This window comes from Manis javanica, chromosome 11, assembly GCF_040802235.1.
Source record: "Manis javanica isolate MJ-LG chromosome 11, MJ_LKY, whole genome shotgun sequence".
NCBI classification, from domain to species: Eukaryota; Metazoa; Chordata; class Mammalia; order Pholidota; family Manidae; genus Manis; species Manis javanica.
In genome coordinates this window covers 107,482,174-107,497,574 of record NC_133166.1, presented here as the reverse complement: position 1 = coordinate 107,497,574, position 15,401 = coordinate 107,482,174, and the positions used below count along the sequence as shown (strand labels likewise).

At 38.2% G+C, this 15,401-nt stretch overlaps 1 long non-coding RNA gene across 1 annotated transcript in view; it reads right to left on the bottom strand.

Moving 5' to 3' along the window:
• Nucleotides 1-7,673: 7,673 nt before the first annotated feature.
• Nucleotides 7,674-15,401, bottom strand: part of LOC108384173 (uncharacterized) — a 68,090-nt gene continuing 60,362 nt past the window's right edge. Inside the window, exon 3 of the long non-coding RNA XR_001849957.3 lies at nt 7,674-8,092. This is a non-coding gene — a long non-coding RNA (uncharacterized lncRNA). The remainder of the gene's footprint in view (nt 8,093-15,401) is intronic.

Genomic DNA, 15,401 nt, shown 5'->3' with positions numbered 1-15,401 from the left:
CAGCATATATATATTTTTGAGTAGATAAGTAAATAGCCTATTATTTTATGTTCTTATGTTCTAAACCAAGAAAGCACATATAGTGAACTTACTTTTTTCTTTTACCAGTGGTTTAACTCTTAGATTCTCAAACAACTGGCACTCTTTTATTCAATAAGGATGCATCTGTCTTAACTACTGCGCTAGTTTGCATTTACCAAATGCAAAAGGTGTTGAATGATTTCGAGACGGTCACCTCTCCCCGCCTCCTCTCTGACATCGCCGACAACATGCTTGGCCAGCTGTGTGGTGCTGTCCGTGTGCATGGACATTCCTCTCTGAGAAGCACAGGTGATCATGTTACAACACCCTTATGCCTGAGATCTGATTGCTCTTATTACAGTAGCCTGAAGAGTTACCAAAGTCATTAGTAGTCATTAAATTCCTCTACTTGGCTGCCTAAAAGGAGCTCTGGCATTTGACTCACGGAGATCTCATGGCTGTAAATCCACACTTTGAACATCCATTTTTATGTGGCTGCATATTCTTTGACATTCTATGTACTTTTGCTCTGAAAGTGGCTCTCAGCAATGAAAGTAGAACTTGAACCCAAGGGTTCTGATGGAAACTCATGGAAATTCAGATCCTGGAACTAAGTGTATGTGAGTACTGGTGTGCCTGAATTGTCTTCTCCACCCCTTCTACTATCCCCTTCATTTTTTGCTGTGTTCAAGCAATTTAATTCTGCATCTAATTTTAATCTGTAAGCCATATCCATTCCCGCAATTGCACAGCATGTGTTAGCCCTGACTCGGCAGGAGCAGGTTGCCTAAGAGGATTGATAGCACAGACTAGCATCTTACAAATGGCTTTGTGTGCTGTGGCCCCACTTAGCTTTACACACACGGGTCCAAGCTGTCTGTCCAGAGTTTAGAGAGATCCAGGCAGTGAATATAGCTGAATCTTTTATTTTTGTTACTTGGTGTTGTTTTTTTAGGAAAATTTTGCATGTGTAGGGGTGATTAAAAAAGGACTCTACAATCACAATATTCAGTGATTATATTCACAATCTGCTTTCTTAGAGGAAGCAAAAAAGAATGAGTGAATTTGCCTAGAAACGATGGGGGAATGACTTGGAAAATGTGATTACAACCAGAAAAATTTATATTGGATTGTAATAACATGGTGCAAAATAAAAGAAAGGATTTGTAAAAGTAAAATATGATTGCAAAATAAATGCTAGCTCTTCTTACTAGCTATAAGTTACAGTTTTAGAAATTAAGAAATATCTGCTTATATACCTAGGAGTTTTACTTTAAGGTCAAGGGGAAAGTCAATTTTAAAGTCAGCACCTAGGATCAAAACCATGTACAGCTAAAACAACCCTTGAAAATCCTTACAACACTTGCAAAGTTCAAACCATGCATTTCATTTGTGGCCAAAAGTGGGAAAAAAATTCAAATCATTCCCAAAACCTTTCCGTCATTTTTTTTCTTACTTGCATTACCTTCTCAGGTTTAATTGTATCTTTTGTTTAATATAAGAAGTGTCACCCATTGGTGGAGTGCTGAGGGTAAATACTGTATTTCATTGACTCTAGGATACATCATTTTTATGTTTTAACATCTCTGAAGTCAAGATATGTATTATAAGTAATGGCACTTAAAAATTTTAATGGACAGGGTTAGTTCCTTTTTTGGGGGGTATATACTTATAAATTTATTAGTACATTCATTTATTGGGTCTCACCCTCCACCAAAATGTGAGCTGCTGAGAACAGACCCTCACTCTCCGTTGCATCCCCAGTGTCTCAAACAGTTTCTGGTGCAGAGAAGGCTCTCAGAACCTTACTGGGTGAGCAAACATTGTGGGTCTTCTATTAGCTTCAAGCCCTCCTGGCCTGCAGGTCCGGCTGTCATCCCAGGAATTCCATTTGCCTCTTCTCAGGCTCAGGTTCCTGCCTCTAGAACTGTTTTATTGCGCGGGCCAGTCCCTCATTCTGGTGGACAGCAATGAATGGACTGTGAACAGTCTGAGTGAGCCTTCCAGTTGCTGTCTCTATGCAACAAACCTCCTCAAACCTTAGTGGTGTTGTGCTATACACACATGTATTATCTCCTGGTTCCTGTGAGACAGGAATTTAGGATATGCTCAGCTGGGCTCCTGTGGCCTGGGGTCTCCTTGAAGTTGCATTCACACTGGAGCAGAAGGTCCATGGCAGCCGGGGTCTGCTGGGCATCTTCATGTGGTTTCACGGCCTCCATTTGGTCTCTGAACAGCAGGCCACCCTCAAGGCCGTTGGACTGCTTATAAACAGGTCGGCTCCCCTCAGATATCACGTCTTCTTTTGCATTTAATGGTAGTTTTGTGGGTGCAGAATTCTGGAATGGATCATTGTTCCTTCAGGATTTTGAAAGCTATTCTCCATTGTCGTCTAACTTTCAGAATTGTTGAGAAGTCCACTGTCATTTTAATTCCAGACCCTTCACCTGTCAGCTGATTTTTTTCTCTCTAGAAACTTTTGGAATGTTCTCCTTATCTTCAGTGTTTTGAAATTTCTTGGGAATCAGAGAACAGTTTTGATCAACTAATCGAAGTCTTGCTCACTTGAATTTTAGGTTCTGCTCAATTTCATGTTGTGATAATTAGGTTCCCTCCCAGCACTTCATTCATCTGGTTTGAATCATCCTTGGTTCATCTGGGTTATTATTACAAAATACCATAGACTGAGTGGCTCATCAACAGAAGTTCATCTCTCGCAGTTCTGGAGGCTGGGGAGCCCGAGTTCAAAGCGCTGGCCGACTCAGGGCCTGGCGAGGGCCGTCTTCCTGCTCTAGGGATAGCTGCTTTCTTGCTGTGTCCTCACATGGTGGGGGCCACGGGGTCCTGGGGGGTCTTCTCTTTCATTTTCATTTTATGTTTCTTTTTTTATTACTTCCTTTTTTTAAAATTTCTTTGTTCCTTTTCTTACTACTTCATACAATAATGGTTTGTCTTACCATTAATGGTCTATCAGACTAGAAGAAATAGAGTAGTTAAATTAATAAATGGTAAATATATAAGTAAATAGTAGTACTGTACTATGGAGGCTAGAAATAAACACCTCTGTTGTGTATGTAGTTTTCTGAAAAACTATGTTTCAATTAAGACTCAACATGGGCCCCCAGCATCCGGCCTGGAGCACTGCGTTCTATGAGTCAGTCTTGGAAGGCACTGCTTCCTGAGTTGACGAGCTCATGATTCACTCAGTTGGCTAATACTTATTAGGCTCTTATCACATATTTGACATGCTCATAATGGCAGTTTGGAGCAGCAAATGAAACAGATAAAGGCTCTGACTTCAGAGATTATTTCCTCTGATGAACAAGAAAATCCATGTCTCACGTCACTTAATCACAGTGCCGTCCTTCCCAAGTCTGGCTTGCCATCCTTCCCATCTTCAGAGGAGAATTTCCTTCCTCAAGTGGTTCTCGTGAGGATTAAAGGAGACAGCATACCTAGATCATTGTGTGAATCTAATAATGTAAATGATGATTCTATTAACTTTTTTTTTCTGATAGCCATTGACTAAAAGTTAAGCATGATTTTTGGTGTGATTTGTTTAATGAAGACCTAGAGTTTTGGACAGTGGAGACGTATATAGTGTCAGCTTGAAACAAAATAAAACAAAGGATAACAAAGGGGAAAGAAGATATAATGCGTATGAGAAGAAAAAATGATGAAAATCCCAGCACTTAAGAATTAAATAAAAATAATAACTTTTACATAATGGGATCCTAGCATATGTAGGATCGAGTTCACTACTACTACTAAATATTTATTAAATGGGAGGCATTATGCTAAAGTCATTACATGAATTATTTCATTTATCGTCAGAACAGCACTCTCGGGTAGTTAGTTGAGCTAGTGGCTGGGGAATGGGGTGGAGACCCTCGGTCAGAGTTGAGAGGCCAGAGAATTTGGAGGCCCATGAATAGGTTCCAGCACATACGCACGTGACTATGTGGTTGTTGTTTTTTAATAACACTGAAGCTGGAAGGACAGTTGCCTTGGGGAAAAGAGGGTGAGAAGCCAGAGTGCTGGGAAGTGACGGGCAGAGAATAGGATGTCCCAGCTTAGATATCAGATGCAGAAAAATACTTTATGGTCACGATGAGATCTAGAGCCGGGTCCCCAGAATGCTCTGCAGTGGGGGTGGGAGTTGCACAGAATCGTAAAGGGAAAGGACTAGAATGAGCAATGTATTTGACAGATTTTTAAAATTAAATATGGAAGCCTTAGGGATATTCCAAACATAGGCACTCCAGAAGTATCTCTATTATTATAATAAGAGCACTTTATATAACAACAAAATGATTATTATAATTATAAATGATAATATCTGTGGACAAATAGTAACACTTAATGTTTTATGGTCAAATCTATAGTATCGGTGGCCCAATTCAGTGACAAGTATTCTGTATAAAAACCTAGGGCCATACTAGTTAAGAAAAACTATGATATATCTAGTTTTTCAGAGGAAAAGTGACATGTATTTATTTATAGGCCATGGTTTTAAGTGTAATGACATAGCTCAGGTTCTTGGAAGGTGAAACATGAAGAGAGTGGGTGGACTTTCACCTTAAAGTTGGATTTGACTAGAGAAATCAGTCTAGCGCTCTAGATCGGACCCTCGGAATTGTTCTGATAGTTGTGTAGTTACTCATACACACTTTCTTCCTTCCTTAGAGAATTCTATAGCAAGAGGAAGAATTATCTGAGCCTAACAAGAGATACAGAGAAGGTTATTTTTAGGTGATGTCAGCAAGCGTGCCAATGGCCTGGGTGCTAAACCTCTCCCTGTGGCTTCAGCTCTGGCTGCACAGGGGGAAGGCCTGCCACCTTAGATGGCATGTCACAGATGGCAGGGACAAACAGCTTACCTTCTGAACAAAGTGCCCTACTTATAACATAACGACGTGTTTTAGAGGAGTACCGTTCTTGTTTGAACTAGTGACCTTTCATCTCAATCTGATTGTAGGACAAAAAGCAGATACCTAAACCGGAAGACTCTGCAGGTTAAAGAACAATATCCCGACTTTGAATACATCTTTCAGAGACGGACCGGCCCCTGCAGGTGACTGCACACAGCGGGCCACAGTGGCATTCATTGTTCCGTGAGCTGGTTCACACAGTGCAACCCACCGACAGCAATGAATGTTGATTGTGACCTTTTAAAAATAATCTCTGCACGTGGGAGAACATCCATGCTGTCCCGCTGGCTTCTGTCTTCAGCGAATTCTGGAAGCCACGGAGTAGATATGGGTTAGCCATAGGGTACAGTCAACGGTCGATGGTTTTGATCTTAATTGCAAACTCACCGACAGCGTTGAATGTTCACTGAAGCAACCGCTAAGCTCAGAATTCTGCTGACCGCAGGGCATCTGCAGGTACCGGGGGTGGGAGGCAGACACAACAGAGGGGCTTCAGGCATACAGTTCACGCACTTCATGCCATTTCAAGACCCTAAGAAAGAAGAGGCAGGTTCTACCAACCAGAGCTTGGCAAGCCTCCACATCACATTGTGTGAAAGAAAAGGACCCCTTTCATTGCGCTAAAAACATGCCTGTCTTGGCACAGGTCCAGAGATGAGCCTCACTGGTGATGACAGGGAGACTTTGTTATTCAAAGTAGCTCGAGGCATCAGACCAAAACCATGCCTTACGATTTAAATGTTTCTGTTCTTATAGTAGGTAAGCGGGATGTGTTTAGAGTATACAAACTAAACAGGATTTTCTAAGATTTCCTAACAGCACATTAGTGTTAGTCAACGTTATCCTTTTATGTTTAATACTTTTTTTCCAAAACAGAGTCACAAAAGTAGTATATTTTCCTTAACAAATTCTTACTTAGAAATGACGAAACAAATAAATAAGGGAATCAGCTCAACACATTTTTCTTAGCTTATGGCACAAAGATTTCATTAATGCTGTGAAAGGTAAAAGCCATCTAGGTATGCTACAGAACCATGCATTTCCAACCATTTTGGACAGGAAAATCCTAACAGTTCTACTTTTTTTGCTTTCTTGCATATCCCATTTCTCCAAGCATGCTTTGTGATTTATTCTGATTGTTAAATCATGGCAAACGTCGCTGGATATATATTTTAAAACCACATTTTCAATGATTTTCTATCATCAAGTTCTAAAATGTCACTTTGGCTGTATCAGATCCAGGAAGTCCCTGTTTTGTACACTGAACGGGTACCCAGGATGGTTACAGTTATCTGGGATGAGACAACCAGCAACTTAGAATATTACATCAAAAATGATCATTTTTGATCATTCAAGACAACTGTCCTTGAAACAGAAAGTGAAATATTTACTCGAGATTTTTACACCTTCAATATTTCACTCACGTAAAATATTCCAATGACATTGATTGTTTAATACTTCTTGACAAACTGTTTATATGGAAACTTATTTTTTTAGGGGATGAGGGGTTCGTGATCTCCTGGGAATACATATTGAAGAGACAAATAGTCTTAGAATATGAAACAATGATTAATCTGAACTTTGCAGTATTTAATTCTTTTGAGGCAAGCCAATTGTTCCTACAGAATGAAACTCCTTAGGCAAATGCTCTATCAGTCCGTGTTTCTGTGCTGCTCCCGGAAAGAGCATCAGCATGGGACCAGGGACACATTTGTTTGCATTGTCAGTCACGATGGAAGGTACATGACTTTAGTTCTGCTGACTGCCTATTGTGATATTACCGTCAGGTCAATACACAACTGCTTTCAGTCATGCCTCTTCATCTCTTGCTACAACTGCTAACATTTACATAATGGGGATGCTATTGATAAAAGACTCTAAACCTTGTATTTTTCATTAACACTGAACATGCATTTAGCCTACAAATAAGCAAAGCTCCGGGGCAGCTATGATTAATTGCAGCACATAACCATGTTCTTATTTGTTTTCCAAAATATTTTCCTAGAAGTCCTTTGCAGAATATAATTACCTTACCATTCTTAAATATAAAAATGATTCACTTATAACAGTAAGAAATTACAGTAAATGTCATGTACACATAAAATAGCAATAGTAAATACAGTAATTAATTCTTCCTTCTCTCCTTGGACTAAACTGGATGCATATTTCACATACTTAAAGTTTGTTGAACACAGAACCTTTTTTTCTGGGAAGTGTAAATTTTTTCACAACTGAAAATAAGATCTATGCTCTTGGTGATAGGTACACTAGTGTCAGAAGAGAAAATAAATGTTAGGGCCCCATATTCTAGATTATTTTTGTTCCATACACAAAAATTGGTCTACTTGCTGGTTTAATGTAGTTTCCTGCTAGTCTGTGTTTGGATTCAATCACTACCTCTTTACCGTCTAGCTCTATGTCTTCCACATCTTTATTTGGTGACTTAATTCTTGGCTATCAAGCATTTGTATTTAAAACATTGAGATTCAACAGGATTGCGATTTTGTATTTTCTGTACGGAAACATGCAGTGTCTTTTTCTTAAAAACACTGTTCATAATTCAAGAATTCTAAGTTGATGGTGGGAATCTGCATTCTTGCACAGTTTTCCTTGAGTGAAAAGAACCATAAAACGGGCCATCTGTGGGTAAATATCTTCCTGTCCTCCTCCCTGTAATTTCGGAGGGTTGTGTGGGCAGGAAAAGACCAAACGGCATCAAGGTCAGATTTATTTTTGCTTTTATTTTTCTTCCCCTTGGCTTGTGAGAACATTATTTCAGTTTTGCTTAAGGTTAGTAGGTCATAAATTAACCAAAGCCATTTCTTTGCTTTGAGCAAGAGGGACCACAGGACACACGAAACACCCCTTACGAGCACAGCAACCTCTAACGTGAACCGACGGGGAGCGTGAAGAAGCCGTGTGCTGCGCCTCCGCGGAAGGCCATCGGGGTCTGGGACGCTGAAGTTGTCTGTCTGAGAAATAGATCATGTATCTTGTCTGCTGACCTGTAGTTAATTTAAGTGACTGCCTCTGCCAGTCCTTCCAGAGGGCAAGCGTGTGAAATAGAGCGTCTTCGCGTCAGTCTCCAGTCCTTTTCTCTGCCTGATGTCCTGACCTACATGGAGCATCTGGGCGTCGATCTGGGAAATGAAAGGGAGTGAGATGGACTGCTGCCTCCAGATTTTACTCTGAATTGTAGCTAGTTTGAACACTTTAGGGGCAGCACATGCGCATGAAGAGATTTATAGTTTAATCAGCTTTATTTTCTGTCCATGAAAATGAATCTTTGTAAAACCTAAGTGTGAAATATCCCATTAGGAAACGTTGTTTCGGATCGTTGTTCCCTCCCCTCTTCTCTGGAGGAAAATAAAACTCTCTGGGACCCACAAAAAATGCGATGCCCACTCAACTGGTGTTTAGGTGCCCCAGACCCTTTCTCATGTCTGTTTCCGTTTTCTTAGAGGATTCCTCCCTTTCTTCAGCTATGAAATCCCATAATACTTCAGCACTAGCCAATCATACAGTTAAAAGTGCCTCTTCTAGAAACACTCATTCTGGTAATCACAGTAGTAATTACGGAGCTTCTGGCTACGTCAGTAGAGGGAAAGCATCAAAGAGGAGGGGCGCTGACTCAACACCAAGAGAGCCAAGTTCACTACTGGGACGCGCTTCTTCCCCGAGGAGGCAGGAAATCAGGTCAGGTCACGCCAAGGCTTGGCTCACACCGGGTATCTTTTACCACTGAAATACTGACACCCCAGAGGGGCCTGTAATTTGTTTTCCAACAGCTTTGTAATTACTGATAGCCCTTCCCCCTGTTGACAGAAAAAGGCCCGAAATGTTTCTGGTGGTCCTTCCCCAAAAAACTCTATAAATAATTCTATATTACTCACTTTATAAAATGTCTTAGGAACTTGCTTTGGTGAAGGGAAGCATTCCCAGTACTACCTTTGTGCTATTTGGCAAAGTTACCAGCAACTGAAACATAATGATTGACATTCAATGTACCTATTAACTGGATTTACACAAAGGAGACTCGTATTGGATATCCGTTCCAAAATGGACTGCTTTAAAAATTTTTTTCACAGCCAGATCAGTGCAACTAACACTTATCGAGACCTTACAATTTTAAAAGAAAATTGCATTTTGTGAAACATTTGGAAATCTACATAGTAGCCAACTTTGTGGTGTTTGTTTTTGGAAGTGTTCATAGACATAAATACATATGTGTTGCCTGTGTAAAATCTATGTGTTACTGGTTGTGTTACACTTAATAACTGTGTAACATCTTACTACATTGATAGATGGTAACTTCCCGAGGGGGGTGAGGATTTAATAATATGCGTAACTGCTGAACCACTGTGCTGTGTATTTGAAACCAACGTAAGATTGTGTATCAACTCTACTTTAATAAAAAAAAGAAAAACAAAAAACTATATGCCACCTCCAATATTTACAGAGTTCAGTCTAAAAGAGGGGGTTAAAAAAAAGAAGTGTTATAGCTCCAACACGAATGTTACTTTTAACAAAAGCCTAGGACTGTCAATATGTTTTCCTTATCTTACATTCTTTATTAACCGTTTATTGTCAGAAGCTGGACCCTTTTTAGAAGATACTGTGCACATGCAGGCTGCATCAGTGGGTAAAGGTTTTCTGTGCTGTGGACTGCAGACATTTAAAAGCTGCACTTTGTTGCTAACAATGCATAATAACTCAATGAAAAGCGAACTGTCGTCACTGGCTTGGATACACTGCCTCTCTGAGCTCCAGTTTCCTAGATAAAACCTGGATAATAAAATCACCCTCATATACCCTGGATCAATTTATTTCTGATCAACCCTCTATCATAGATATTCTGCAAAGGGGGTAACATGATACTCCTTTTTGTTTAAGCAACAGAGGTTAAATCTAGGTCTCCCCAGATTCTAATGCTTCTTCCCTTCAAAAACAGCTATTCTTTTTTTTCCCCACTTCTAAGACCAAAAACGAGAAATGTTAAATTTCTTTTCTAAATAACCTCAAAATGTATAATTTTAAAAACAAAATGGCACAATAACATTCCTGGCAAGATCAGCATTTTGCGGTGTAGCATCATTACCTGGCAGGACAGGTGTGGAGAGTCTTCAAGACAGGTAGTTCTATGGAGAAACAATGTCTGCTTAAACGTTGGAGTTCATCTGAGACTCTCTTGAAGTTAGGAAGCCTTGATTAACCTGATTAGGCAGCCTGCCTTAATGTCCAACCTGAATTCAGTATGGGGACCAGACTGCACCCAGGAAGATTTTTCCTGATCATTTTTCAAAACAGTTCCTTGTCCTTGAGTTTATGTTACAAATTATTTTAAATCAAATAAGTATGTTATTGGCTCTACACAGAATTAGACTAGTGTTTAAATATCATTGCATTTCTAAACATTCATCAAAGCTTCACTTTTTTAATGTTTCAAGGTGTGTCTACTATAAAAATATTTTACTGTTTCTTTGCTCTAAAATTCAGACTTCTTCCTGAAGCAAAGAAAGGAAAGAAAATATAACATTACCACATTTTTTTTCCAAAACCCACGAGCAGATTTGGTAACTAAATTATATTGGGGTTTCAAAATGGTCCTTTTATGAATGATTAATCATTTAAAGAACTAATTTACAGGAAAATGTTTTTTTAACAGACTAAGACATCTCATAGAAAAGGCACAACAATAGTGTGAAGTTTGGCAGGAACTGAATATAAGGAAAAATTCAAATTATAATTGAAGCTAGAAACTTTTTTCATAATGAAGGTCCACTAGCCAGTGGTACGCCCATCGGGACTGCCACAGGCTGAGTCAATGCCACAACCATCAGGGTTTATTTTTAGCAAAGAAATACAAGTGCCCTTGACTTTGCAAGAATGGTTGATTAATCCCTCAGTTTGGAAAGGATAGACATGTTGACTGATATTCAAAATAATTTTAAATCAACCCCCAGTAAAGACTACCATGTTAGTAACACAACTATTGTGGTTATGTAATCATGTAAATTAGTCTTGGAAACTTTAAAGTAATATGTGTATCACAGAAAAGTATTTGTCTAGGAAAACATAATAGTCCTGGAAAAGAGGTAGCCGGGTATGCATAATAAAAAAAAACCATGTTAGGCTTTTCTGTTTTCATGTGAAACAATAAAATATTTTATGACTTATCATGTTATAAGGTGAGTGATTACAATCATATTTTTTAGGATATTGACAACATATTTCCAAATGTTTGTGCTGCACTCAAAATTCAATCTGCAACTTAGAGTCTCCCAACCTTTTTTACTTCATTCCCCACAACTGTGTTATTAGAATATCTTACTATTTTGGGAAGATATTGTGAAAGCATTTCTGGCTTCATAAATTATACAAGCATCTGTTCTTTCAGTCAACAGGAAACCAAATGTTTTTCACATCAATCTGTGTGAAACAATGTATAGAATACTATTTTATTTCCCATGAGTTTTAGTAAGCTCTAACTATAGTTAAAAAAATTTTTTTTGAATGCTTAGGATGGTGGAAAGGGGATGAAAAATAGTAAACAAAAAATGTATTACAAAGTATGATCTATAAGAATTTAAAAAAATAATTTCTGATATAAAAGTAGCTATTATACCTTTCTACGTTTCTATTCTACATAGAAATTTTTTTAAAAATGAGATGAACAGAAGTTGACAATTTTACAAAGCTGAACTCATTTAAAAGGTTTTAGTATTATATAAAACACTGTATGTGCCAAATATGGAAGTGTATTACATTTTCGATATTGAATTCTGATATGCATTGCATGGATCTCAGTCTATTTCATCAAAATCTCCTTTATAAGAATCTACAAAGATTCACCTTTATAAAACGCTCCTTTAAGAATGAGCAATGTGAAGCGCATTTGGACACGCAAGAACCTTACCTAATGCTGCCAGCAGGCTGCTGTGCCCTCTCCGCGGGCGACTTTGGGCTGAGAAGGGATTCCAGCCAGAAGCCGAGAGTCCATCACAGTTAAATATCATGTTGCTCAATAAATCGTATGAAAATGAGATACCTCAGCACAACTTATTCATCAAATATATGTCATCTGACATGTGTGGATTGTCTAAAGGATTTATACATTGATTTTGAGCCCTAATTAAGTGACCTCTTGTAGACCTGAGAGTCTGTGATTTTTATGGTTTTTATTCTGTTTTTTAAAAATTTTCCATAGTCAAAGAGAATAATTCTGTAGGGCTTAATTAATATTTCCTCCATTCTACATTTTAAAAGAACAAGTACACAAAACCCCAGTAGTTAACAACTCACAGAATTTTTTTCTCTTAAGAAATATTAATAGATCGGCTTGTTCCTTAAACAATAGGACCATGTGGCAACTCAATCACTGAAATCACAACTGAAGAAAGAAAAGACAAAATACTTCATCCGGAGATGATTTTTTTACCAAGGAAGAATGTTCTTTATCAAATGGGTAGCAATGATCCAGATATTTTAACAATTTTACCTTACTCATTTATGACTCTTTATGACTGTTTCTCCTCCAAAAAAGTTACTTGAAAATGACCGTATGTTAAAGTACATTGAGAGAATGAAAGCTGTGACAAGGGGCCTGCACGGTGAGAATAAGTTTCCTGCCGTTCAAAATGTCAAATCTTCACAGTTGGGCAACTTTCCTTTTATATTTATTCACTTGTAGAAAACGGAATAGCTTCAGTTTCAAAATAGTAAGTTCATAAAGATCTCTTAATTGACTTAAGTGATCTTCATGCACTTATTATTTTCTTCCCTGGAAGAACATCCTCCCACTGCCATGAATCCAGCCAGAAAATTCATAGTTTCTAGCAAAGACATAACCTACTTGTACTATATTTTTCAGAGTTGCTCGTTGTAGATGTAATTCATGAGCAGCCTTCCTCCCGTCCGTATTGATCATGTGATTCCTGGAGGTTAATGCAGAGGGAATCAGCACATGGACACATTTGTAGAACTGTTTTTAATAATTTGTTATTTATCATTAATAATGGAGTGGCTTTAGGGCTTATAATTTTTAATCAGTGAGGGTATTAACCAGATAATCTTGGATCAAAGTCAGTTTTGGTGCTTTTTTAATATCCCCTCTGAAACTCCAATTAAATTCACTACTCTTCCCAGTTTCCTGTCTTAAAACTAGGTTTTAGTGTTGCCTGGAAGCTGTTCAACAGCTGCAAAATTCCAGCCATGATGCTATATTTTTTTTTATTGATGAGTGAATTACATAAATGCAAATACTGTTAAATTTCTTCTGGAAAAGGGTCCATACATGTACAGATTTTAAGGAACAAACTTAGATATCAAAGCATTTCAGACATAAGAGTACTCTTTCTTTATTTTTCCCACTAGACAGTGAGATGCCTGAAGTCAGGAATTGTTTCTTCATCATCCATGGACCCTGTAAATCCAGCATATTTCCTTGAATACAGTAGGTGTTCAGTGCGGGTATGTACCTCTCCCGTAATTCTCTGGTAAAGGTCTGTATTTAGCTGTTCAACCAGACACAGTCCATGTCCCATCTAGCCCTCATTTGCCTGATTTTGTATAAAACTGTGTGGAAGTAGCTACCTTCCATAGTGGGGACTAATGCATCTGAATGTTGTGGGATCTAGAGTCTTAGTCACAGGAGCAAATCACCTTCAAAGGTTCTGACATGGAAAAATTTAAACAGTTCAAAATCCCCAAAAGTTCTAAAATCTCACTAGAGATTTTGGCCACCACCAGAAACACTGATGTAAAGTACTGCATAGGGACAAATTTCAGAGAAATCCTTTGTTGTTCTTTAATAAAGTGTCTCATTAAATCAGGAATTTTACTCCTCTATGCAGTGGACCATATATTTTCTTCTAGTGACATGAACAAAGATATCACATTTTTAAGCCTTCCAATCAAAAACATGTTTCTAGCCCTTGAAGTATTTCTTGAGAGACTGTGTACTTTTTCCAATAATATTTTCATTTTTAAAACATTTCTATATATTATCTCCAATGATCAAGATATGTGGGTTCTGTGGAAAGCGTAATAATTTGGGGCCCGTTTAAAGCAATATTCTCAACCTGCTCTAAGCTGTGCTTAGTGAAAGGCTGTCCCGGGAGGGCTGAGACGGCGGCGACGTGCTCTGGTCACACAGTCCTCCCCGGGGACGAGTCCATCGGCTTCTGTTCTCCACAAAGGTGAGTTTCACTCTCCCCCACCCCCCACTTCCCAGTATCTAAAAATTTTAACCGCATGTTATATCCTCACTGAAGCAAGGCTCAGGAATATTATTTTTGCATCTCATTAGTTTTTTAATGTTCTCTAGTTGGGCGTTCAGGACGGAATCACAGTCCGTCTCACCCTGTTCACTGAAACGAATTTCAGAGGTATTTCATTAAGTACATCAGTGAAAATCAGTCATGATTGTTTTGTTCCAGGCCTTGTGAATCAATGGTCAATTATTTTATGCATCAAATTTGTAATATTATGGAATTTTTGGCTATTCTTTAAAATCGGTGCATTCTCAAAGCATGGAGAGTTATCCTCTTCCAGGACAACTGAAAATGGGGTTCAAAAATAAGTGGAGGTGGATTTAAAGACAATTCCAAAAGTTGTAATCAGTGGTAATTCCCTGGTCTATGGTCTCATCTTCCAAGATGATTAACTTGGAGGGGCCAGCAGAATTCAAGTGTATATATATATATAGGTTATATTTATCCAGAAATCGGTCATGTTAAAATAAACACTGACACTTATAAAAAAATCTCAGCAAAGGGAAAATTGGTTCCATAGCCAATTTAAAGACACACAAAGGCTCATTTACTAATAGTTAAGATGCTGTCAACTGTAATGTTCCAAGTGGAATATGTTCCAGCTTTGTATGTTTTAAATTAAGATCATTTTAGTTAGAAGATTTTTTTTCCCAAAAATACCATTAGAAAGACCTTTCAAAACTCCGTAAGATAACTTGTTTTACGGTTTCTTTTTCTAACATTTCTTTGACTTCTATTAAATTCAGCTTATGTCAATGTCTGAAAAGCTAATCATTTCATTGTCATGTGATCACTCTTATTTCTCTTCCAGGAGTTTTTTTTGAGATCCCTGTTTGCACTGTGGCCATCCTATTGTGCCTAAAATGGCGTTTCTTAATGTTACATTGGATTTCTGCTCATTGCTCAAAAGAAGAAATTCTGATTAGAAAATGACAAATTGTATTATATAATGTTACCTAAAAGGCTAAGTATCCGCAAAATGGTTTCAAACATACTGACTAATCTGAGCAAGCCAATTAGTTTCTCCCCAGACCTTATACTTACTACAGGGAAGGTGTACTTTACATAATGAGATTTACAGAGAAATTCTGTCATGCTGGTGAGAGGGCTATAAAAATATATTAGGCTTCAGTCCATTTTCAGCTTTTATTATCTGGCAAAGAAAGAAAAGTAATTT